We start from the raw sequence: 26,569 nt of genomic DNA, 5'->3' as shown, positions 1-26,569 counted from the left end.
AGTCTATTCTTGAATAACTTTTGTGGACAGATGAGTAGAATGAGAATTGTTTCTTATCCGGGTTTAGTTTCCTCCAGGGGTCTGTGAGGCAGTAAGAGTGCATGAAAGACTCAAGGACGCCACCAGACTTAGATAACTGACTGTTTGGTTTCGGATTGGATCTATCTAGTTGTGGATGTAGTACGCAATTTAGATCTCCAGCTATTATAAGCAGATGGGTGTTGACATCAGGTAAAGAGGCAATTAGCTTAGTAAAGAACTGCGGATCATCCCAGTTGGGGCCATAGACATTTACAAGAATGGTTGGGGAATTACAGAGTTTACCTATTAATATAATGAATCTACCATTGGAGTCAGTAATCGTTTTGGTATGGTTAAATTGAGCTCCCTTCTTAAAGAGGATTGCAACACCCCTGGAGTTATGGTTAAAGTTGGAATGGTAAACCTGACCGATCCAGCTATTTCTCAGCCTTGAATGATGGTTGACCTTTAAATGTGTCTCCTGTAGAAAAATAACGTCTGGGTAAAATGATCTCAAATGACTAAAAATGTTATTCCGTTTAATTGCATTGCCCATGCCTCTGATGTTCCATGAAATGAAGGAGATAGAGCCCGGAGCTCTGTTCACCTGTCTTTGTGATGTCATATCCTTTTAAGCTTACAGAGATATGCTATGCCATCAAGTCCTTGCAGAAGATAGTTGGGTCTAGCAATACAAATGCACAATTCAAGCCAACTTAAAAACCAAATACAGAAAACTACAAAACAATAGCAAATAAATACAAACTTTTGGTACCCATCCCAGCAGGCTATCAGCCCATCAAAGTAGGTTGCTCCATCTCCAGGTGAGCAAACCATCAACACGAACACTTCGTACTAAACTAATCCCTAAGAGAGCTATGCATGAACTGAACAATGCAAAAAAGTAACTGTCCTCAAAACTAGAATTCCCAAAAGTGATTGCTTTAAAAGCTGCCATAAATCGAAAATAAATATTTAAGCAAAAACAGGAGGGAGGAAAGAAAAGAAAAAAATAGAGGGGGAAAAAAAAGAGGGGGAAAAAAAGGGGGGGGGAACAAGGGGGTTGAACAGTGGAAATTTAGAAACATTACAAAAATACAGAGAGCTGCAAATAAGCCAAGGGTGGATAAAATGCTGATCAAGTTGCAAATCCACTCTGAATGAGTCCGATATACTGTTGAACATAATGAATATAGTAGGACATGATAATTAAAATAACTGAGAGGTTCCCAAAAAAGAAAAAAAAAAGGGGGGAAGAAAAAGAGTAATGGAGTAGCATGGTGATTGAGAAAGCTGATTGACAATATATTAATTATTTACGAACTGATTGGCATAAACAGACCTGTGACAAAGGAACTATTCTCACATCTTTAATGTCAGCTTTCCGCGCTGCTGTAGTTTCACACAATTGTCTGAGTTACATAGGCAAATAAAGTCTGTGACAGCATCGCAGCTTTTCCTGTAGGTGTGAGAGTTACATCCTCTCAGTTACCTGAGTCTCCGGTCTGCAGGTGATTGATAATGTACTCCTTTGCTTCGGCCGGGTTATCGAATGATCTCTGTTCACCGTTTGGAGCAGTGATTTTCAACGTCGCAGGAAACAGGAGGCCAAACCTGGTGTTGGGGCAGCGGCTCAGCAGCTCTCTTGCTTCTCTGAAGGCAGCCCGACGCTTTCTCACGGCAGCAGTGTAGTCCGGATAAATGAAGATCTGTTTGTTATTATGCTGGATGGGGCGCTGGTTTGACGCTTTCCTCAGGATATCCATCTTTTCCTGGAAGTAGTGAAACTTAATGACAATCGGCCGTGGGGAATCCCCCTGTTTCGGCTTCGGCTGTAGGCTTCTGTGGGCACGGTCGAGTGTCGGGGTGTAATCCAGACCCAGTGAGTCCTGCAGCAGTTTAGCCACCGGCTGCTCCATACGAACATCTCCAAAGCTTTCATCCACGCCGATAATACGGCAGTTATCTCTGCGTTGCCTGGACTCCAAGTCTTCCGCCTTGGCTGTCAGTTGCTTGACTTGGGAGCTTAATGAGGTGAGCTGTGTTTCTAGCTCAACAACCCGGTCGGAGTAATGGTTGGCCCCGTCCTCCAGACTCCGTATCGATGTAGCATGTAGCTTTAGCTCCTGGTTCGCATTATCCAGCGCATCATGTAGCTCGGAGCTAACTTTGGCTATTTCCCCGCGCAGCTCTTTGGAAAGGTTTTCTATCTTAGCATGCAGGTCCGACGACAGTGCAGAAACTGAGCCTTCGATCTTAGTCAGGACCGATTGCTCAGAGGCTTTGATGGCTTCCATGATGGTAGCGACGGCCAGATCCGGCGTGTCTTTCGGGGGACCCGTCTCAGGGGAGCCCGGGGCTTTTGCTGTAGCTTGTTTGGACTTGGCCTTGTGAGACATGACGACGGACGTTGCTTGGCATTAAGTAGAAAAAAAAACCCGCTCGGAGAGAAAAAAAAATGCAGCTATATTATCCGAAGAAGTTTATCGTTTGTTTAAAGTAGGTCTAGTATTGTTTTAGAGGATATAATTTACTGAAATTGTCGTTTTCATGCGGAGCTCAGGGAATACACGTCTTTACATGTTGCTGCTCTCGAGCGCCCCCCCCAAGAATCCTGTTCTATGTTCACTTCTAGATCTTTTTGCCAAATAAGCCTCAAACTCTCACTTTTATCAGACATAGCTCTAGATGCCATTTTATAAAACATAGAAGCTGACTGACACTTTTGAGGTAATTTGAAATAAGTCTGCACAACATTGTCCTGCTTAGGCAGTTGCTTAAGGACATTTCTCAGGCTACTTTGCATTTGTAAAAATCTCCAGAAGTCAGGTTTTTTTAGGCTGAACTGTTTTTGAAGATCCTGATACGATTTGAGTATTGTATCATCAACTAAATCTGTTATTTTAGTAATGCCCTTAGACAGCCATGAATCCCAAACAATGACTTTACCCCCAACCTTAATGGTCGGATTATTCCAAAGTGAAGAATAGAGCTGTTTATAAGGTGAGATTTTTAAGAATTTGTGAAATTTCGTCCAGATATTTTTAGAGTGTTGTAGCACTGGATTGGTCTCCTGGCTTCCATGTGAGATTTTTTGTGATAAAACATCCAACGGACTGAAGGGGGCAGTATACTCTTCTTCAATACTCATCCACCCTGAGTTGATATCTTTGTTTTTACAGTATTTTATAAGTTTACTCATCTCAAAGGCTATATTATAAAGTTCAACATTTGGGAGTGACAGTCCGCCGTCTCCTCTTGTTACATAAAGCTTCTGCAATTTAATCCTTGACTTTTTCCCATTCCACAGATAGTCTTTCACGATTTCATTATACTGTTTAAAGTATTCTGGAGGAATTGAGATCGGAAGCATCATTGACAAATAATTAAATTGGGGTGCAATAACCATTTTTATAGTAGTAACCTTACCCCACAATGTTAAATTCAGACTTTTCCACTTTTCCAGGCTATTCTTGATCTTATTAAGAAGCGGGCTCATATTAATATGCATGATAGCTGATAGGTTTGCACATAATTTTACACCCAAGTACTTCATGCCAGAGGAGAGCCACTTAAAATTACCCGCAGCCACCATTGCTGGATGACAGGTTTTAGACACAGCCATAGCTTCTGATTTATGCCAATTGATCTTATATCCGGAAATTTGAGAAAATAAATCAACCTTATCCAGAAGAGCCTGGGTAGAGGATACAGGATCTGAAACCAAACACAAAATGTCATCAGCATACAAAAAAAGCTTATGTTCTCTTCCTCCAGCGAGAACCCCTTTAATACTCGTCTCTTTCCGTATCGCAGCAGCTAAAGATTCTATAACTAAAGTAAACAGGATAGGAGACATTGGATCCCCCTGCTTTGTACCCCTAAACAGCCTAAAAAACTGTGAGATTTGCCCATTTGTAATCACCGCTGCACTTGGTTTTGCATAAATCATTTTATCCAACTCAAAAATTACTTCCCAAAACCAAATTTTTCCAACACATACAATAAAAACTTCCACTCTACTCAATCAAATGCCTTCTCTGCGTCAAGCGAAAAGGCAGCCACTGGGACATCTTTATCATGATTTTGCCATATCAAATGAAGTAACCTTCGAAGATTATCAGAAGAACACCTCCCTTTAACAAAACCTACCTGGTCAGAATGAATTAGACATGGTAATACTTTTTCCAATCGCATTGATAATATTTTTGTAAGAATTTTACAATCCACATTCACCAAGCTGACAGGGCGAAAACTGCCGGGATCCAATGGGTCCTTATCCTTCTTAGGAATCAATGATATCAGTGCTTCATGAAAAGTTTCAGGCAGACATCGGATAGTTGCAGCCTCATTATAAAGCTTTGTTAGGATAGGTGCCAGAAGCTCCAAATTATGGTTATAATATTCTATAGGGAATCCATCGATTCCTGGAGATTTTCCCGTTTTCATGGCTCTCACTGCAGACCTTACTTCAACCTCTGTTATAGGTGCATCTATAGCTTCAGCTTGTTGTAAAGAGAGCTGGGGCAGGTCAATCTGAGACAAAAAGTCTTCCACCTTCTTATGTTCAACTTGTGTATCTGAAGAATAAAGATTTGAGTAAAACTTTTGAAATATACGATTGATTTCTTGCGTTTTGGTTACAACTTGTCCTTTTTCATTTCTGATCCCTGAAATTATAAAAGATGCCTCCTGCTGCCTCAGCTGTCTAGCCAAAAGCTTATTTGCCTTCTCCCCATTTTCAAAAAAGTTTGCTCTTGTTCTAAAGAGGGCATACTCTGCCTTTTTATAATAAATTTCATTTAAATCCAATTTTAGGTTACAGACCTCCCGTAGTAGTGTTTCAGTATACTTAACAGATAATTGTGTTTCTTTATCTTTCAACTGAGATTCCAAAAGTACCATTTTCGCTCTGTCGGTCTTTTTCTTTTTGCTTGAATATGCAATTATTTTCCCCCGAATGAATGCCTTAGATGCATCCCAAACAGTACTAAATTTTTCAGTGGATCCAGTGTTAATATCAAAAAATGATTTAATGCTTTTGTTTAACATGTCTGTAAATTCTTGATTTTGAAATAAAGATATATTAAGTCGCCATCTATAACTTTTGGCTGTCTCTTCTCCAATTATTGCATCTAGATACACCATTGCATGGTCTGTTAGTGCAATGGCTCCTATTTTACAATCAACACAGGAGCCGCTCATAGAGTTGGAAATTAAAAAGTAATCAATTCTAGATGCTGATTTATGTTTGTGGGAAAAGAAAGTATATTCCCTTTCTCTCGGATTAATGAGCCTCCATATATTCACCAAGCCAAGATCTTCCATTAGCTGATGGATGGCTTGTCTATCCTTGGGAACTCGTTTATAATAAATAGATTTATCCAAAACGCTATCTTGAACTTGATTAAAGTCCCCTCCTAATACTGTATTACCCCCTCTCCATGTACCTAAAATATCATTGATGTTATGAAAAAATTTCACGTCTTCAATATTAGGTGCATATATATTGCATAAATTTATTTTGCTCCCGTTTATCTTAGCTTCAAGACAGATAAGTCTCCCTTCTTCATCCTTTTGTTGGCTAAGTAATTGTAAATTTAATTTCTTATGTATTAAAATTACTACACCCCGTTTTTGGCTATTGTAACAGCTGTGAAACACATGTCCTACCCACATGCATTTGAGTTTTGACACTTCTTTATCAATCAGATGCACTTCCTGGAGGTATGCTATATCTGCCTTTTGAGAATTGAGGTAACCGAGACATTTCCTTCTTTTAACTGGGTTTGATAATCCGTTTACATTCCACGTAATTATCCTAACATTGGCCATTATACATGGGTAAATCTATTGAGGTGACAAGTGTCACAATGTGACAAGTCAGAAAAGGAGCAATAATAGTAGGCTGTAATCCAACAAAAGCCTGTGCTAAACAACAAAATAATACCACATAAACTCTCTAAGAATAAACAAAAATGAAAATAAAACAACATAGATAATCTGAGATGGGCAACCCCCCTCCCACACCCCAAAAAATAAGAACACCCAACCATCTCATCCATTCCCCCTCTCTAATGGTCCGTGGGGCGCAACCAAAGATAACCTCCACAGACCTCCCCAAAATCCCCATTCTTGAAATTAAACTTTCTTCCAGTATAGTTAAATCTTGACCCTCATCCAACAAAATTAAGCAAAGGTAATGACAGCACTAATAAACGCCACCTTGTAATTTGTAGCAAAAATGACTTAACCGAGATAAATATATAGAAAGAGAGAGAGAGAGAAAAAAAAGGGCTATTATTTAGGCATCAGTCCCATCAATTTTTGGGTAAATTAAGTCTGCATATCACTCACTGTTCCAGTTCAAGTCCTCCGTTGATCCATCTGTTCTCTTTATTGAATAATGTCACTCCAGGTCTAAACTCCATACAGTTCATAGCTAGATCATGGTTCCACAAATGCAGAACACAAACATATCAGTCATGTTCCCACTGATGATCAAATAATCATTATTCTGGCCTCCTTCCAGTAATCAGAGCCATAGCTTTACTCGGATCCACGAAGCTTTTCTTCTCACCATCCCACGTGAAACGGAGAACGGCGGGGTAAGCCAACGTAAATCGATGGTTTACGTATGTAAACTCGGTTCTATGAATGAAAGTGAACCTGTAACCACGTGACTTACATCCCCTCGGGTCAGGAGCATTATGCCAAATTAACAACACCTGTGGGTGCGCGCTACACAGTATATAATGACGCGCGTGCACACACTCACCCTCTTTCGAACGACTGGACGTAACCAGGCAACGCCGAACGAGTGACTACTAAGGTTACAGGTTCACTTTCATTCATAGAACCGAGTTTACATACGTAAACCATCGTTCTATTTCATTTCAGTGAACCTGTAACCACGTGACAACAGTATGCCAAAGAAGTCACGAGAAAAGGCGTGCATAAACCCCACAGGGACACCAGAGACAAAAACAGATCACAAAAGCACAGTTGACAATGGTCAAACAGTCTTTATTGCTTAACGGTAACAGAAAGTGGGCATCAATCAATGAGAAGCAACGTAACACAAAGTGTCATCCATCCATCGCAGCCCCCAACACCGAGGAGGGGATGGTGGAAGCAGGCACATCCAACCTGTGGAATCTGGCAAATGTTGAGGAAGATGCCCATCCAGCGGCACTACACACGTCCTCCAATGGGGCACCTCTGAATAGTGCCCAGGAGGCCGCCATGCCCCGCGTGGAGTGAGCGACAACCCCATGTGGGGGGGCATGTCCCGAATGTTCATATGCCAGCGCAATAAGGTCGACAAGCCAATGCGCCAGGCGCTGTTTTGAAACAGGCCTGCCCTGAGCAGTCACACCGTAACACAAAAAAAAATTGTCCACTGAGCGAAATGCGCTAGTTCGGGTCACATAAGTCCTCAGGGCCCTCACAGGACACAAACAGTGAAGCCTCGTCTCCTCCTCCGAAGAATGAGGTGGGGGAAAGAAGGCCTCAATCACCAATGGCCTGGCCACAAAGCCTCTAGGCAAGACCTTTGGCAGAAAAGCAGGGTTCGGCAGGAGATGGACCACCCTGTCCTCGTTGCCAAAACGAAGGCAACCCGCTCCAACAGAGAGAGCTGCAAGCTCACCCACTCGTTTGGCAGACGAGATGGCAAGCAGAAAAACCATCTTCATTGTGAGGAGCCGCAGGTCCAAAACAGACAGAGGCTCGAACGGGGGAAGACACAGAGCACAGAGTACCACTTGCAGATCCCATGACGGAAGCAAGCGACTCTTGGGGGGACGCTGCCGCCTAACTCCCTTCAAAAACCTAGTTGCAAGAGGATGAGCCCCGGGCGACCACCCCTCATGATGCACATGAGCGGCAGAAATGGCAGCGAGATAACCTCTCAGTGTAGATTCAGACCGACCTTTGTCCAAGAGGTGCTGAAGAAAGGACAGCACCACTGTCATGTCACAGGTCACAGGGTCTACAGCAGAACCGCGGCACCACTCACGAAACACCGTCCACCGGCACGCATAAAGGCGTCTGGTGGAGGGAGCCCGCGAGGCCTCCAAAGTGTCAATGACAGGCCCACTCAGACCAAGAGAGCTCCAGCGTTGCCTTTCAGGGGCCACACATGAAGGCTGAGCACCTCGGGTCTCGGATGCCAAATCCTGCCCTGCCCCTGAGACAGCAGATCTGGTCTGGTTGGAATCTGCCAGGGGTCCCCCTCCAACATCTCGTAAACCTCGGACAGCCACGGTCTCTGAGGCCAGTTCGGGGCCACCAAGAGCACCTGGGCCTGCAACAACCTCACTCTGCTGAGCAGAGCAGGGAGAAGAGGCAAGGGAGGGAACGCATAAAGAAGCACCCGCGGCCAGAGACTGCTCAGTGCATCCGCCCCCAACGTCCCCGGTGGGCCGATCATCGAAAACCAGAGGGGACAATGAGTGTTGTCCGCTGTGGCAAAGAGATCCACGTCGGCCTGACCAAAGCGGCGCCAGATCTGGTCGACCACCTGCGGATGCAGGCGCCACTCTCCGGGATGAGGGGCACCCCGCGACAGAAGATCTGCGGCGACATTTAGAGTTCCCGGAAGGTAGAAAGCCCTCAAGGACATCCCCTCCGACTGGGCCCACAAAAGAAGATGACGTGCCCTGGCATGCATCGACGGAGATCTCAGGCCGCCCTGGCGATTGATGTAGGACACCACTGCCGTATTGTCCGTTCTCACCATCACCTCCCTGCCTCTCACAACTGGCAGGAAATGCTGCAAGGCCAAACGGACTGCCTCCATCTCCAGCAGATTGATATGCCAAGTCGAACACACAGGATCCCAGGTCCCCCTGGCATACCGTCCTTCCCACACAGCGCCCCATCCTGTCAGGGAGGCGTCCGTGGTCACAGTCACCCTGAGTGGCCTGAGGCCCAAGGGGACCCCCGCCATGACAGCTGGAGAGGTCATCCACCAGGCAAGAACCCGCCGACCTTTCATGGGCAAGATTAGCATTTTGAATCGGTCTCTCGGCATGGACAGGTTCCGGCTCACAAACCAACGCTGAAGTGGCCGCGTGTGCAACAGCCCTAAAGGCACCGCTGGAGCACCAGCTGCCATGAGGCCCAGCAGCCTCTGACACAGCCGAGCAGGAACAGCACGGCGGGCCAGACAGCTCTTTGCGCAGTCCCTGATGGCAGACACCCGCTTGGGCGTCAGAGACGCCGTCATTGAGACAGAGTCCAGGACCAGCCCCAGATACACCACGGACCTGCCGGGCACCAGGTTGCTCTTGTCCACATTGAGCTGGAGACCCAGGGAGGCCATATGGGCCAGAACGACAGAAGTGTGCCTGTGAGCGAGCCCTAGGGAAGGAGCACACACCAACCAATCGTCCAGATAGTTGAGGATGCGTATTCCCTGTGTCCTGAGTGGCGAAAGTGCAGCGTCGACGCACTTTGTGAAAGTCCGAGGCGACAGGGACAGGCCAAACGGCAGCACATTGTACTCGTAGGCCACACCTTGGAATGCGAACCGCAGGTATCGCCGATGATCGGGATGAATGGGCACGTGGAAATAAGCATCTCGAAGATCCACGGGAGTGAACCAATCTCCCCGGCGAGCGACCTGAAACAGGGTTCGCAGTTTTAGCATTTTGAAGGGAAGCACCTTCAGATACTTGTTCAATCGCCTCAGATCCAGAATGGGCCGGAAGCCCCCGGTGCGCTTCGGGACAAGGAAGTAGGGAGAGTAAAACCCACCCTGCACCTCCTGCGGAACCAGAGGACGTATCGCCCCTTTTGACAGCAAGGTTGAAATTTCGTCGGCCAGAATGGCAGAGAGAGAGTCGTCGCCCACCTTCGTTAGCAAAACGCCCCGAAAGCGCGGAGCATGAAGTCTGAACTGTAGGCGGTAGCCGCTCCCTAGAGTAGAAAGCACCCATGGGCATGAGGTGCACTGGCGCCAGGCGTGAAGATGGGTGCTGGAAAACCCTGACGCCAGTGTGGGAACGGGGTCAGGAACGCTGACCGGGTACAGACGGACCCCGACCAGCACGGTCCCTGGAGCGGCCACGCACCTGCCGTCGGTCAGGTGGGCGAAAAACAGGTCGGCCACGCCGAGAATCCTGAGATGAGCCCTGACCTTGTGAGAAGGATCTCTGAAAGCCCACACGTCTCTCTGGGGCAAGCCGAGAGCCAGGCCTGGACAGCTGCTGGTGACGCATAGACTGGATCCGCTGTCTCACCTTCTGGGCTTCATCCAATGCAGCCTCAGCAGCAGGGCCAAACACCTGACCAGGCGAAACACTCGACCCCATAACAGCTGCACGCTCAGCATCTGACAGAGTGGTCTGACTCAGCCAGATGTGCCGTCGAGTGAGGGTCATCTGGGCCATGGAGGTACCAAGGGCCTTAAGGCCTCAGTATACTTCCCCGTCGCCGCTACGTCGTTCCTACGACGTAGACGTCGTAGCCCTACGACGGGCTACGTCGGGCTACGTCGGGGCTTGACGTGCGCCTCCCGAAAATTGTGACTTCGCGTCGTTTCGACGCGTGGTGACGTGAACGTCGAGGGCTGTGATTGGTCCGCTTTCGCGTTCTTTATAGAATAAAGTAGAACTCACCCGAAATGCTTTTCTGATCCGAACAGTGCTTCGGGAGAAATTGAGATCCAAAACTGAGCGGCGCACATCCCTATACTGTTAGCAGTGTTAGCACTGTTAGCAGACGGGGCTATGTGTATAGCCGCTCCTCAAACGGCTTTAATCGTCCAAAAGCTCATTAGTTTCACCAATATTTCATCACAGTCCGCTCATGCCTCTCCTCCACGACAGCTCGGTGTCGCCAGATATGTCATATATGCAGATATATGTTCGGCAAATGCACGCGTGTCCAGATACGTATGTCTAGAAATCTATTTCTATAGATCTATGTCTAGATAAAGTCGGAGCTACGGAAGCCGCATTGTTGTTGTGACTGCTAGCGGCTTGGCAGAGGAGGGCGTTCCCTTGACGCAGGAGCAAGATATGTTCAGTAGCGGCGTAGGGTTGTCGGCGTAGGAACGCCGTGGCGGCGACGGGGGAGTATACTGAGGCCTTTAGCCTGTGCACTCACTCCCTGGATAACTGTATCCACGACAGTGGACAGCTCCGGGAGCAATTCAGATGGGCTCTTGGAATCCAGATCCCGGATGAGGCCCTCCAAATACACAAGCAAAAGAGCGTTAGTATTTGCCAGCCGTGCAGCCACAGCAGTGGATTGGTAAGCCTTAGCCACCAAGCCATCAGTAGCCCTGCACTTCTTATTAGGGTGGCGAACAGCCCTGCCACCAGGAGACGCCTGGTGCCTTATCATTGAGTTTTGTTTTATGTGGTTTAAAATACAAGACTTCTTCTGGGGAATGGATTTATGGGGAAGGTCATCTGTGGTGTGCAATTGAAGAAATATTTTCATTTGTGTTAATATATCACTGGGGGTTTTGTAGAAATCTTTTTGTAAACATTAATAAGAGGACCAGACACTCCCTCCAAGAATTTTGGTTTGACCCAGCCCAGGGATTGGTTGATTAGGTCTGGGCTGAAGGACCATTGTTAAGGAGGGGGGAGAGCACCTGTGAGGCTGTCAGTCTGGAGAAGCCTCTGTCAACAGCCTGTTGTGAGGGTGTGTGACTTTAAACCTGCAAATAAACAACAGAATTTGCAAAAAACCTGTGAACCTCCATCTAATTTCTCCGCCAAACCTCTTCCCACGTGATCCAGGTGAGCTGATCCCGAGTCGGGGTGACCACTCGGTCCCTCACACTGGACCAACGATTCAAAGACTGCGTAAGTCTGTTATTCAATATTATTCAATCACTCTTAGCGGAACAATTTAGATTGTATGATCAACACCTGCTTTTTCACTTCCAGTTTAACACTGGTCTCCCAAAATATTAGAACCACCCACCTGACTGAGACTGGCCATCAGACATACAATTGCCAGGTGGTGGTTTGGGACTGAGCCTTTTTTTTTTTTTTTTTTTACGAATGTAACTTTTTCATTTTATAACTGTGAGCATTTGCAGGGGGATGAGTTATGAGTTGTGTGTACTTCAACTCCTTACTGAGGTTCTTCCATACAAACTGCCTCCGAGAGGGACTGAGCGAGCTGTAAATGATGTTGAAACTGTGAAAAAAGATGAAAGAGGCAACAATTTCTACTTGAAATCTGTCTAATTATTTGTTGTTGGTTTTTAGCTGTTGTTTTGTATTTCTAGGTAGTTGTGGAACTATTTTATCAGCCCAGACCATTTATTTAATTACATAATAAAATCAAAAATGGGAAAGGTAACCTCACTGCATTCTGTTTTTAACATCAAAAGTTAAAATCCCTGCTACATGCTTTCCTCACAACAGTATAAACCTCAACCTTCTCCATCTTCCCTCACAGGTCTGTTCCACAGGGCCATAGCTCAGAGTGGAACAGCCATATCCAGCTGGTCTGTCAACTACCAGCCCCTCAAGTACACCAAGATCCTGGCCCGCAAGGTGGGCTGCACCTACATGGAGACGGCCGACCTGGTCAACTGTCTGAGGCGCAAGAACTTCAGAGAGCTGGTGGATCAGGACATCCAGCCGGCCCGCTACCACATCGCCTTCGGCCCCGTGGTGGACGGAGACGTCGTGCCCGACGATCCAGAGATCCTCATGCAGCAGGTGAGGAGTCTGGGATGTGCAGACATGAACCTTCTCCTGTTTTTTCCCCCTTCTATTGTGTGAGGACAGTGACTGGATCTGTGAAGACAGCGAATGTTAGAGGAAGTGAGGAGCTTGTGTGATTAAGTGTGAGCATCACCTCTCTGCACAGGAGGGCGACCAGTGATGAGAAGTCACACCCTGCAAAGCTGTAACACTTTGAAAATAAGCCTGGTGTTGGTGACGTGAGGATTCCTTCCTGTGTCCCACTTTTTCAGTTTGTGACTTTATGATTTATGAAGCTTGTTCCGGGCTGTAGAAACTTCCTCTAATACTTTACTCCTGTGATAATAGTGACTACAATCAGCAGTAATCAGTATTTACATATTTGATAAATTATTTCAGGAACATCATGTGTCCCCTTCACTTCCATGCCCTCTCCACATTATCTGCGAAGTACTAGAGTCTTTGAGGATCTTCTCTCTTGTCTGTGCTCAATTTTGATCCCAATATTTCTTTTATGACATTTTCACCCTGTTTTTATTTACATTTCAAACATCCAGCCCTTCTGGAAATGGGAAGTACATGTGCCAAAGCTGAAAGCTTGAAGGAGCGTGACTCTTGCAGCTGCTTTGTTATTCAGCTGCTCGGCTTCCCTGTTAGATCCCCGATAAAAATTAATAATCTGTGAGAAAATAATTGGAGGTGAGCATCAAAAGCTTTCCGACTCCGAGACCTCGCTGTGCATTAATCGACTGCAGACTTTGAAAACTCTAAAAGATCCTTGCTTACAGATTGTGCTGTGTTGAAGCCAGAAGCTGAAGTGTGTTATCTGAGATTTCTACTAATCTGAAGTCATTTTCAAGAAAACACATGGCTTGAAAAAAGCAAGAAACTGATATTTCCTGAAAACCTCATATGCTGTATGTGATGTTAGTGCATTTTAACCACCCAGCATGTGCTTCTCCAATCTCACCACCAGGGGGAGTTCCTCAACTATGACATCCTCATAGGAGTGAACCAGGGAGAGGGGCTGAAGTTTGTGGATGACAGTGAGGACAATGATGGCATCTCCGCCGCTGCGTTGGACTAGGGATGGGAATTGTTAAGAATTTAGTAGGGATGTCCGATATTGACTTTTTTGCCGATATCAGATATGCCGATATTGTCCAACTCTCAATTTCCGATTCCGATATCTACCGATATCGATATATGTGGGCTATTTTTCCTCTAAACTAATTCACATATCACATATTTCCTGTTGTGGAATTAACACATGCCTAATTTTATTGTGATGCCCCACTGGATGCATTCTCAAATGCAACAAGGCTTTCCAAAAGTAAACATTGTCTGTGAAAATTAAGAAAACTACTTCAACTTGAGTTGTGGAAAAAGTGCCATATTTATTTATTTTTAAATTGTCTCAAACAACAGTTTGGATCACACTGTCTGAGATATTCTTGACAATGCTCCTTACAAATAGGGCAAATTTCACTTCTTCACACATTGTAAAACATTGTACCTGTAGAACTACGTGCAGCATGTAACTAAAATAACAACTAAATAAACTAAAATAACAGACAGGCTACTCTTCTTCTTGCAGTGTTAATTTAGCCTGCATTTGTAGGCTGCTTCATGGACTATTTCTTTCACTAAAACTCAATCACCTTAATTGAATTAATTCACAATCAATGTGGCAACTAAACTGTACAAATTTGAAAACTGCACATTTCTTTGAGCTACAAACAATACTTTGGCATTTGGTAAAGTGCAAAACAAGGAAACATTTTAAAGTGCAAAATAAATACAAGCCCATTACTTGGGCTAATGCAATCATTGAAATTATAAGCTGGGCACAATCAGCACTGCTCCACATGAGCATAAGAACAAGGAAGGCACAAAGTTTCAGTCCAGACCTTCCAGAGTAGTAAACAAAGTCCTTCTTCAAGTGAACAAGGCTAAAAGTCCGACTGGCCTTCATAACAGGCCATAACTTTGCCAACACAATCATCATAAACTGGGCTCAGTCAACCCTGCTCTTTCGTATGAGTAACAAAAAGGTGCAAATATAAACAAGAAAGGCACAAAAAATAAAAACAGCTTCAGGCCAGACAAGTAAACATGACGCTCCTTTTGAAGTGCAATAAATGAGGCTCAAAGACTAATGCTGACTTGCCTCTATGACTGGTCTAATTTTTTCCCTTGTCCAGGAGAGGTAGATTTTTCTGAATGAAAATAAGCATCTCAGCATTGTCGCAATGTATGCGATTTCTGTTCTCATCGATGACATTGGAGATGGCGCTGAACAGCCGTTCGCTGTCTACGCTGGTACAGGGTGCAGTGAGGTACTTGCGTGCAACTCGGGCAAGCGCAGGGAAGCGGGCGTGGGTGGACCTCCAGTACTTCAAAGGGCACGCTGTCTTGAGGATGGTGGGTTCTCCCAGGTATGCATACACCTAAAGAAAAAGTCAAAACAAAAACAGAAATAATATTACTTACTTTTCTTCAAAGCACTGACAGCCGAATGTTTATTTTATTCACTTTATGTACATTTTCATGTAAAGCACTCTGCAAATGAAATAAATTTACAATTAAGTTTATTATTTACTCACCTGCGATGCTGTTTCGCCTGTAGTTGCTTGTTTGGTGACATCATTCTCTGCGAGGATTTCTTGGTACATGTCCTGCAGGCTCCCAGTTCGGGCCCTCTTAGGTGGGGGCTCCTGGTCTTCCTGGCCTGGGTCATCTGCACTGGCACCAGCAGCCTTTTCTTGTTGATCATTGCCCACACTGGCCATTTCATCCACAATCTTCAGCAGCATATTCCGTGCTCCTTCCTTGTTGTCCAGGTCAAAATAACAGTCTTTGTAACGAGCATCAACCATGGTTGCAATTGCATAAAGAGGTTCACTTTGCACACCATTAAAGCGTTTACTGACAGCTTCCAATAGAGCATGTTTGGCTGTTTGCACACCTTTGTCTGATTCATCCATCTTGGCGAGCAGCCATGTCAGGGATACCACACCAGGGATGACATCTGCAGCAGTGGCCTCCGCAGAGCTGATGTCCTTGGTTAGCTGTTCAAAGGGTTCCAGTACGGTGGTCATCTTCTCCAAAATTCCCCACTGAGTTGCTGTCAGTGTTGTTGGGAGTTCATAATCAGCAGCATACGCACTTAAAACCCTCTTCTGCTCCACCAGGCTCTGCATCATATAATAGGTCGAATTCCACCTGGTGGGGACGTCTTGTTGGAGCTTTTTCACAGGCATATTGAGTTCTTTTTGTATGTCTTCAAAACGACTGCAAGCAAGCGGTGAGTGCTTGAAGTGGCCTACAACTCGCCTCCCCACAGCCAGGGCATCTGCAATGCTGCGTTGAGACAGGGCACCTCCATTCACTGCGAGCTGCAAGGTGTGCGCCATGCAGGGCAGACTTGGGACACCAAACTCTGACGTAACTTTGGCCATGTTGCGTGCGTTGTCTCTGACTACTACATGCACTTTCTCCTTGCAGATTTTCCATGTTTCAAACATCCCTTCAAAAGCAGATGCGATTGCTTCTGCCGTATGAGACCCACGGCACTCTTGAGAATGAAGCACAGACTTTTTAAGCACAAAATCCTTATCTAGCCATTGAGCAGTCAAGCTCAACATGCTAACCTGGCTAACGCTTGAAGACCAGATATCTGTTGTGAAGCTAATGGATACAGCATCAGCAATTAGCTTCTCGACGTGGCTGTAAACAACACTGTACAGCTCAGGTAAGCAAACATCTGAGAAATACTTGCGATTGGGCATGGCAAAGCGTGGCTCGAGGAACTCCACAAGTTTGGTGAATCCGGCGTCTTGCACGATAGAAAAGGGCTGGTTATCCAGTGCGATACACTCCATGATTTTCTGAGAGATGGCTTTCGCCCTGGGGTGGTCCTTGTTGTATTTTTGTTTTTTCTCGGTTGACTCTTTAAGCGTCAACTGAGTGTTTTTTTTCAGTGCAGCCTGTCTCTGTTGCTTCGTTTCATTACTTTGCTGTACAAATGCCGCGTATCTCTCTGAATGATTCATCCTGAGGTGGGAGATTAAATTCGAAGTATTGAAGGAAGAAGTCTTGGTTCCGCCTCGCATAACCATCGCTTTGCAGTCATTGCAAATCGCCAGTTTAATATCCGAAGGAGACACTTGGAAATAATTCCAAACCGCAGACATGGTCAGGCACAGAGCTAGCAAGCTTCACGACGCGGTTTGAACAGTGGCGAGGGGCAGCGGGAGCGCTTGTTTTGGTCGCCGACACCGCCAGTGGCGGGCGAAGTTATTTCACTTCCGCATTGGCGGGGGCGCTTGTTTCCGCCCGCCATTCTTGGTCTATGCAGCAAAACAAACGCTCTCGCTGCCCCTCGCCACCGGCCACCACTGATGAGGCCATCATTTGCGCGCTGGTAAATGTCTCGGGAGCCCATAGACCTGTATTTATTCGGCAAAATCAACATGTTATTTTATCGGTTTTCATTATAGGCAAAAAAACCGATAACGAATATTCACAGATATTACATTTTTATGCCAATATCGGGCCAATAATATCGGTGGGCCGATATTATCGGACATCCCTAGAATTTAGCGATTTCGATTCCATTGTCGATACTGCTTAGCGATCCGATTCCTTATCAATTCTCTTATCGATTCTCATTGAGTGAGAATTGAAACAATACAAATGGGTTGTTTGCATTAACTCTTTAATATCCTCATCCTGAACAGAAGAAAAAAATATCCATGTCATGAAAACTTTGCAAGCTGCAAGTAGCCCCAGTTTCATCTTTTCGTGTGAAATCCAGCCAAACTGTGGAGCTTCTTCCTGACGCCAGGCTGGAAAGCTCAAAACTAAATTACACTGGATGCCTGTGCATGTCTGGTCCAGCTCCACAGCTCTGTCACTCACACAGTCTCGGTGTGTCTGCTGTCAGCTGACGGAGGTTGCCAGATCTGCCCCAAATATAATATTAAAACTGTCCAACAATAGAAAGCAATCCAAACCTCCATCTCTGTACAAAATGCATGTTAAAACGTAAAAAACGGATTTTCATTTATAAAAGCACGTCACAAACACATAACCATTTCATCAACCCACCTCGGGTTCAAAAGAAGCTTGATTGTGCAGAAACCTGCCCAATCTGGCAACACAGCCGCTCCGGTCATAGAGCTTTGTTTTGTGCAATTTTAAGTGTCGTTTGACTTTCCTACAGTGAGTAAGTACGACATTGTTCATTCTTCTAATGCAGATAATGATTAGATTGCGTTGTTTGTTATATATTCTACCAGAAGAATTACATATGTTACTGCAAAAACGCGACACAGATTTTATTTTGAAATCACAGATTTTGGAACACGTAACTAGTTTACATCTGGCACCGACTTGTTTCTGTTTAGATTGAAGCAGCAGGGCTCCGGAGTGAGGAAAAATAAGATTCTTGCTGAGAGGTTCTGGTCCGTGGCTCTGTAGCGGCAGCAGAGCAGACCTCAGCTGTGCTGTGTGAGTGCATGCGCGCCGTGCATGATGGAATCATTAAGGAGACAGCCAAACGATTCCTTGGAATCGAGACATGAGGAACCGGTTCTACAAAAGAATCGGTTCTCGATTCCCATCCCTACGTTGGACTACACCATCTCCAACTTTGTGGACAACTTGTGTGGATACCCTGAAGGTGAGGAGGGGAGGGGGCATAGCGAGACAGCTGTCAGTCTTCTCAGGTCCATCGTCCTCCATCATCTGGTCTCTGACTTTTCTACTCAGATTAACTCAGATTTTCAGTTCATTAGGAGAAAAATTGAGTAACTGTTAGTGTAAGTAGATGTTTCAGGTGTCTATACTTTTTTTTTTTTTTTAAGTTCCATATCAAATTTGTGGTGTAAATAAAATCCAGCCCTGTTATTACCTGTTTTTTGTTTTGTTTTTTCTCTGGACACTTTCATTTCAGCAAGCAATCGAACCTTTTCCAGACAAACCTCAAAAACAGTAAATGTTTGACAATATTAAAGTAGAAAAGTGTTGTTTCGTTAAATCTGTGTGTGGAAATGCAAATCTCTAAAACATTACATGAGAGAAGACAGAGAGGATATAAAATGTGAAGTGCATCAACCAAGACGAGCATACTGAGGAGCTTGCCTATTGTGGAGATTATCTTGCACCGCGGTGGGTCTGTGCTGTGGCCTTTGAGGCTCTGTGGGCACTAATGCCGCCGCTCATCATCCCCCAGGCGGCCGGCTCCTAATCACAGAGCTGTTGTTCCTCCAGGATCAGCCTGCAACCCCCTCGCAGCGGGCTGCAGTCAAAATACAGACACGTTTGGAAAATTTTGCCATGCTTCCCCTCAAGTGCCTGTCACTCATTCCACTTTCTGAGAGGAGCATTACAATGGTGGCTTTTTGTGTCGCTCCATCTTCTCTCTCAAACAGTTTCAGCTTCATCTTGTTCACTACGATTGCATCTTACCTCCTGTTTTTGCTTATCTTGAACACTTCCATCTCTCAACATTTATTTAAACTTTACTCTCAGCTTTTCAGTTTTCTCCTTTGTCTCTTCTTCTTCCTTTTCCCTTTCCACCTCCAGGTAAAGACATCCTGAGGGAGACCATTAAGTTTCTGTACACAGACTGCACAGACAGAGACAATGGCGACATGCGAAGGAAGACTCTCTTAGCTCTGTTCACAGACCACCAGTGGGTGGCTCCAGCAGTGGCGACCGCCAAACTCCAATCTGAGTTTCAGTCGCCGGTTTATTTTTACACATTCTACCACCACTGCCAGACTGAGACGAGACCCGAATGGACCGACGGCGCCCATGGAGACGAGATCCCCTATGTGTTTGGAGTGCCCATGATCAGTGCCACAGACCTGTTCCCGTGCAACTTCTCCAAAAATGACGTGATGCTGGGCGCTGTAGTCATGACCTACTGGACCAACTCTGCCAAGACTGGGTAAGTCTGATCTTCAACATTCTCCATTCATTCATTCTGAGCTCAGCAATTGAAATTGCATGATGAGCACCTCCATCCATCCATCCATCCATCCAATTTCTACCACTTATCTGGGACCGCGTCGTGGGAGCAGCAGTCTCAGCAGGGATGCCCAGACTTCCCTGTCCCTAGACACTTCCTCCAGCTCCTCCAGGAGGATCCCAAGGCGTTCCCAGGCCAGCCGCGAGACATCGTCTCTCCAGCATGTCCTGGGTCTTCCCCGGGGTCTCCTCCTGGTGGGACATGCCCGGAACACCTCCCTAGGGAGGCGCCCAGGAGGCATCCTAACCAGATGCCCAATGCGGCGGAGTAGCGGCTCTACTCCGAGCTCCTCCCTGGTGACTGAGCTCCTCACCCAATCTCTAAGGGAGCGCCCAGCCACCCTACGAAGGAAACTTATTCCGGCCTCTTGTATCCGGGATCTTGTCCCTTTGGTCATGACCCAAAGCTCATGACCATAGATGAGGGTGGGAACGTAGTTTGACCAGTAAATCGAGAGCTTCGCCTTTCGGCTCAGCTCCTTCTTCACCTCAACGGACCAATACAACGACCACATTACTGCAGCCGCTGCGCCGATCCACCTGTCAGTCTCACACTACATCTATCCCCCACTCGTGAACAAGACCCCGAGATACTTAAACTCCTCCCCATGAGCCAGAGTCTCTCCACCGACCTGGAGGGGGCAAGCCACCTTCCTCCGGTCGAGGACCATGGTCTCGGATTTGGAGGTGCTGATCCTCATCCCTGTCGCTTCACACTCGGCTGCGAACCGCCCCAGTGCATGCTGTAGGTCCGGGTTCGATGAAGCCAACAGGACAACATCATCTGCAAAAAGCAGAGATGAAATCCTGTGGTCCCCATACCGGACCCCCTCCGGCCCCTGGCTGCACCTAGAAATTCTGTCCATAAAGATTATGAACAGAACCGGTGACAAAGGGCAGCCCTGCTGGATTAGCACCTGCTTTCGCAATTCCATTTGTAAATCGATCTACCATAACATTAAGACCACCTAAATGGCATTATGGAGGAAGTGGAAATGCTGTCCCGATGGCTGTTCTGTTGAGAACCAAAATACATTTGAATTTCAGGTGTCAATTTAATATATGGCTGTTAAAAGGTTTATTGCTGGTATGATTAATGCAAATTTATATCCTGTAGTCATTGTTTTGATGAAGTGAAACCTGTTACTGAGATGTTCCCTCTTTGCTCCACCAGGGACCCCAACCTGCCAGTCCCTCAAGACACCAAGTTCATCCACACAAAGCCCAACCGCTTTGAAGAGGTCATTTGGACCAAGTTCAACTCCAAGGACAAGCAATACCTTCACATCGGCTTAAAACCTCGTGTCAGAGACAATTACAGGGCCAACAAGGTGGCCTTCTGGCTGGAATTAGTCCCTCATCTCCGTAGTCTAAATGAGGAGTTGTTCCCGACGACCACGCGTACACCAACAGGCACGGGCACCATCAAACCCTGGACCAGAAACCCGGGTGCTCGCACCACCCGTCAACCCTACCCCACCTTCCCCTCTGATCCGGAACCGGAGGGTTCAGAGCGCCCACACCAGGACCTCTTTCCTGGAGACACCCGTGACTACTCCACTGAGTTGAGCGTGACAGTTGCGGTTGGGGCGTCGCTCCTCTTCCTCAACATCCTTGCTTTTGCCGCCCTTTGCCTACAAGCGTGACAAACGCCACGAGATGCGGCGGCACCGGCTGTCCCCCCAGCAGGGCGGCCCGGCCAACGACCTGGCCCACAGCCAGGAGGAGGAGATCATGTCCCTGCAGATGAAACACTCGGAGCACGACGCTCACCACGACATGGAGCCCCTCCGGCCTCACGACATCCTGCGGCCCGCCTGTCTGCCCGACTACACGCTTGCACTGCGCCGCGCCCCCGACGACGTGCCGCTGATGACGCCGAACACCATCACCATGATCCCCAGCACTATCACCAGCATGCAGCCTCTTCATGCCTTCAACACGTTCCCCTCGACTGGCCACAACAACACCCTGCCCCACCCCCACTCCACCACCAGGGTATAGTAGGGACTGCCCCAACGCGGCGCCACCTCAGGACCAGAAATACTGGCTCTCCCCCTGATCGAGAAGAGAGACCTCTGGATCTGAGCCTCTGCTCTGCTCTCTTACTTATTTCTCAAAACAAAAGAAGTACTGGTCTGTCATGTGCCGTAAAACTTTGCAGCTCCCTCTACTGGTGGCGTACGGAGGTACAACTGAACTGCACAGCAGCAGAGGATCAGTTCTGGGGGTCACTCAGATCTTTCAAAGATACTGGCTTCAAACTGTCTGTTTTGCAGACTGAAAGCCCCCAACAAGTGTAAGAGGAACGAAACATTTTGCCCCTCGCTGTTTTCTCTCTCTCTCTCGCTGTTCTTTTTTATTTTTTTATTTTTTTTCTTTGGTGTTAACTCTTTCTCCTGCCTCTGGTGTGTTAGTGCACATACTGTATTTTTCTCTTTTCTACATCTGTGTCTTATTACTGCTTTGGTCCCCCATGTTCGATATGTGATTTTCTCCCTTGTTCAAATAGCTCCTCCCCTCAAAGCAGCCCCACTCTCCTGAGCTGCTGGAGGGGCCATCGAGTGCATACAGTTAACATTTAGTGACGAAAACACTATCTATCTGACAATTTCATCCTACCAGCATTCTTGTTGCCAAGTATGTATTACTGTGTTTGCTTTCTCACCGAGGGAGGAAAGAAAACAAAAGGAAATTCCAGAGCAATCCTACATACTGTCAACTAACAGAGGCTGTGCATACTCATGACAAAGTGCCAAACTGGCCGTCGATTGTGGTTTTTTTTTTCTTTTCTTTCATCACATTTCTTTATGTCGCACATTTGTTTGATTGCTGTTTATTTGTCGAAAGAATTTTTGCTGAAAATATAGATATAGAGAAATGATATTATATAGTTATATATAAATGTGTGCAAAGAAGAAAGTATATAAATGGGTTTTCTCAGTGGGGATCTATGCATGAATTATTTTTAAAGAAGCGAGCAGGGCTGGGGGGAGGACACTGTATCTGCCAATGCACGTTTCCCAAATCTAATCTAATCATATCGGTCCATTTGTTTTGTATCTTGGGACTTTCAAAAGTCAATTGACAAATCATCCACACCTCAAAATACTGACCGGTTAAAGTCATCACACATGTCTGAGGAAGTTAAAAGTTCATTATAGTTCATTCACTTCACTCTCCCCCTCATGGCGTCATTTACAGGTAATTTTTCCAACCAGGTGACAAAGAAAAGACAACCAAGAGCAGCTTTTTCTTTTATGTCCACATAGAGAAGAAAGAACATAAAATCAGTTGTTTAGTTTCCTTGCATTGAACTTTTTTTGTGATTCACCAAAATAGGTTACTTTTTTTTCTATGTTTGCCCCTGTATTTCCAGAACAGGAACATTTTATTAACAGTGAGAATACAACATCACTGCTTCACGAGGGCCTGGATTGGATAATGAACAGGCAGAGAGGCAGACACGCAGAATAACTCAAATGGTAAAAGACTTGAACACAAGCTTTTTACCTCCCGGTCTTCATATCATCACTCCCTCACTTCTTGATTCACACACCTCTTCGACATTCCAGACTGACCCCCACATTGTGGTAATCATGAGCAACAACCGAAGCTGGAATCACATTAAAAAAACAAAACAAACCCAAACCTCACTGTCTCAGCACCGCTCCACATGATTTCTGACCGACCTCGATTCACCTCCACTCGTATCCTCACACTCACAGGTCAGTTCACTGAGCCAGTGACACACTTCGTGAGCTCGTCAGTTGTAAATTAAACTCTAAGCACACTGAGGACAACCGGTGGGCCTTCACAGCCTGCGACACAGAGCCGGACAGAGTCAGAGATGAACAAAACATGTGGTGGAGGATGGGTTTCAGTCACCTCAACAGGGTAAAAGCAGCTCAGCAGATCTATCTGCTCCATCGTATATGGGCTCTTTTCTGATGGACCGGCAGCCCAGCTCTGCCCCCCGACACTGATTTTCCAATAAAGATGTCAAATACGGTTCATGGGCGATGCTCTGGTGTGTAAACTGAACTGAAGCGCTGCTGTTTGAGCCCACAGGAACACATGGTAGCTTACATGGGGAGAGAAGTTAGTCACCGGTGCTGTCTTTGCTTGTGCTCTGGCTTCAGCCTGTTTGTTTCTTTTCTATTTTATTACTGCCTACACAAAAGGACTGGAGGAGTACATACATACACACACACACACACACACACACACACACACACACACACACATATATATATATATATATATATATATATATATATATATATATATATATATATATATATATATATATACATACATACATACATACATACTAGGGCTGTCACGATATCAGATTTTCTCTTCACGATAATCATGACCAAAAAATATCACGATAACGATATTATCACGATATCAGCAAAAAATTAACTAATAATGGTACATTCAGATTCATCTTTAATTTGCTTGTTTTCTCTGTTTTCCCAGATGAATTACATTCAGAATACCTGTCAAATAAGGTGTTGAAACAATATGAGAACAGTAACTGTACAACTGCATACAAAAAGTGTAGTTACACTCAACTAATTAAAATCTGATAAACTGATTAACAGAGGATCCACACGCAGAGGCTTAATTTACGTAGGGCTGGTGGGTTATGAAAACCCACGCGGACCCTCTTGGGTTGAAATCCTGTCCCACCACCACACCGCCGAGAATTTTTGTTTGTTTGTTTGTTTGTTTAAATCCGAGGCGGAATGAGCGCAGCAGCTGCTTCTCTCCAGTCAGAGGCGCCTCTACTGGCTCGGGCCCCGAGCTGAAGGGGGCCCCGACAAACGGCGGATATCAGCGACACAACTTGAAACCCGCCGCTTACATTACAATGACACGTCTGGAACCTACCTAATGGGGCCCCACTGCTACCCGGATGGGTGCAAAATCTGCTTATAATTACAAGATTAACAAAATCATTGGCGGATAGCAGAGACAAAGCATTTGTATGTAACTGAAGAATGACAAGTCATATGTCTGTAACTGAAGAATGACAAGTCATATGTCTACTGAACAATCACGGGGATATTTTTCTTTTTCTGTTTCCATTCTCTGCTTATGGCAGATTTTTTATGAAGCTCGGCATTTCTTGCAAATTGGCGTGTCGTCAAACTTGTCCGCTTCCACTTTTAGGAACCCAAAAAACTCCCACACCACCGACTTCACTTTTTTCGGGTGAGGATAGAGCGTCCCGCTGTCGTTGTCGGCCACCGCCGACGTGTTTAGTTCACTCGTGACGCTCGTTAACTGGGAGCCGCGCAAGCTAGCAGCCGTGCGGCTACCGCTGCTCTGCTGTGTTTATATGAGAGGGGAGGGGGACAGGCTGGAGTGCTGCAGGAGGGAGAGAAGCAGGGCGGAAGAACAGGAGCGGATTTTGAAAATACACTTCAACACGTTTCAAGTGGCACTACATTCTCTATGCGATATTATCATGTGCGCATTTTGAACACGATATTGAAATTTCATTTTTTAATATCACGATTATCGTCAATACCGGTTTACCGCGACAGCCCTAATACATATATATATATATATATATATATATATATATATATATATATATATATATATATATATATATATATATATAATGTTTGATGGGGGAGCATATATATATATATATATATATATATATATATATATATATATATATGCTCCCCCATCAAACATTTTATAAGCCCACTGAAAAGGAAATGTGCACAATGTAAATCAACAGATGTGGAGGATTGCTGCTGTGAGACACATGATGGACGAGAAAAGACACCCGCTGTGGAAAACTGGAGACCATAAGGGACTCACAGCCTTAAATGTAGAAACAGGAAGCTGAAAGATCAGGATAAAACTGATCCGAGTCCTCCTGAAGGACATTCAAAGGCTATTCAGAGATTCTGCCCACATTGTGTGAAAGTGTGTGTTTGCTGGGAGGATACCTTCCGAATCTGTCTGCATAGGAGGGAACTGATCCGTCCATATGGAGCCTTTTGTACTCACTCCTGTGGATGAGGAGGCAGTGACAGCAATCACGGGAGGCGAGAACAGGAACAAGGTGTTTGGCCCGGCCTGGCTCTTTCTCCTTGTCTATTTTATAAGCTAACACTGGAGGGAGCCATTGTGACAGATTGAGCACAGTCAGCCCACCATGAGGACTCTGGACATGAGAAGAAGAACATGAACCAAACCAGGAGGCAGAGATGAAGACAAACACAACATCTGGATGAGGAGCAAAACTGTACATTTTTAAGTGTAAGAATCAAACAGACAAAATATTTGTAAATATTAAGTTTCCTGTTAGTTTTTTCTTTGTTTCTTTTGGGTTTTCTTTTGAGTGAATGAATGATATGCTGATTTTGTGATGGGGAAAAAGACAACAGGTGCAGTTTGCAACAAGAAAAAAAAATACCTTCACCAGCTTGAGGTGTCAAAGTAATTACCCTTTTGCCATGATTAGGTGTCATCTGAGGTTGTTTTCATGTTTGTCACGATGGCGTGGGCATCCTGTAGCATCTTGATATTGTAGCAGAAGTCCTCTCCACTCACACCATCACCCAGCAAAGGGCCAGAGATTCTGGAGTTTTATTGATCTTTCTCAGATATATTTGGATTAGTTGCAGTTTGATTTCACTGATCTGCATCATTTCTTCCATTTTCATGCTCTAAATAGCTTTGACAGTGATCAGACCAAATATTGACGTTTCTCCAATGAACTCCCTTTAAAATCTGCATGAAATGATTGAAGATAAACCACTAAAATGTAACTGCATTAAAATGACAGGAAGACTTTT

The 26,569-nt window shown here is 45.5% G+C and overlaps 1 pseudogene; it reads left to right on the top strand.

The window, feature by feature from the left end:
• Positions 1-12,398: 12,398 nt before the first annotated feature.
• Positions 12,399-21,859, top strand: LOC115385741 (neuroligin-2-like; annotated as a pseudogene).
• Positions 21,860-26,569: the final 4,710 nt, after the last annotated feature.

This window comes from Salarias fasciatus, unplaced genomic scaffold (assembly GCF_902148845.1).
Source record: "Salarias fasciatus unplaced genomic scaffold, fSalaFa1.1, whole genome shotgun sequence".
In the NCBI taxonomy this organism is placed as follows: Eukaryota; Metazoa; Chordata; class Actinopteri; order Blenniiformes; family Blenniidae; genus Salarias; species Salarias fasciatus.
Note: the sequence above shows the minus strand (reverse complement) of the source record. Positions and strands in the feature narration are given on the sequence as shown.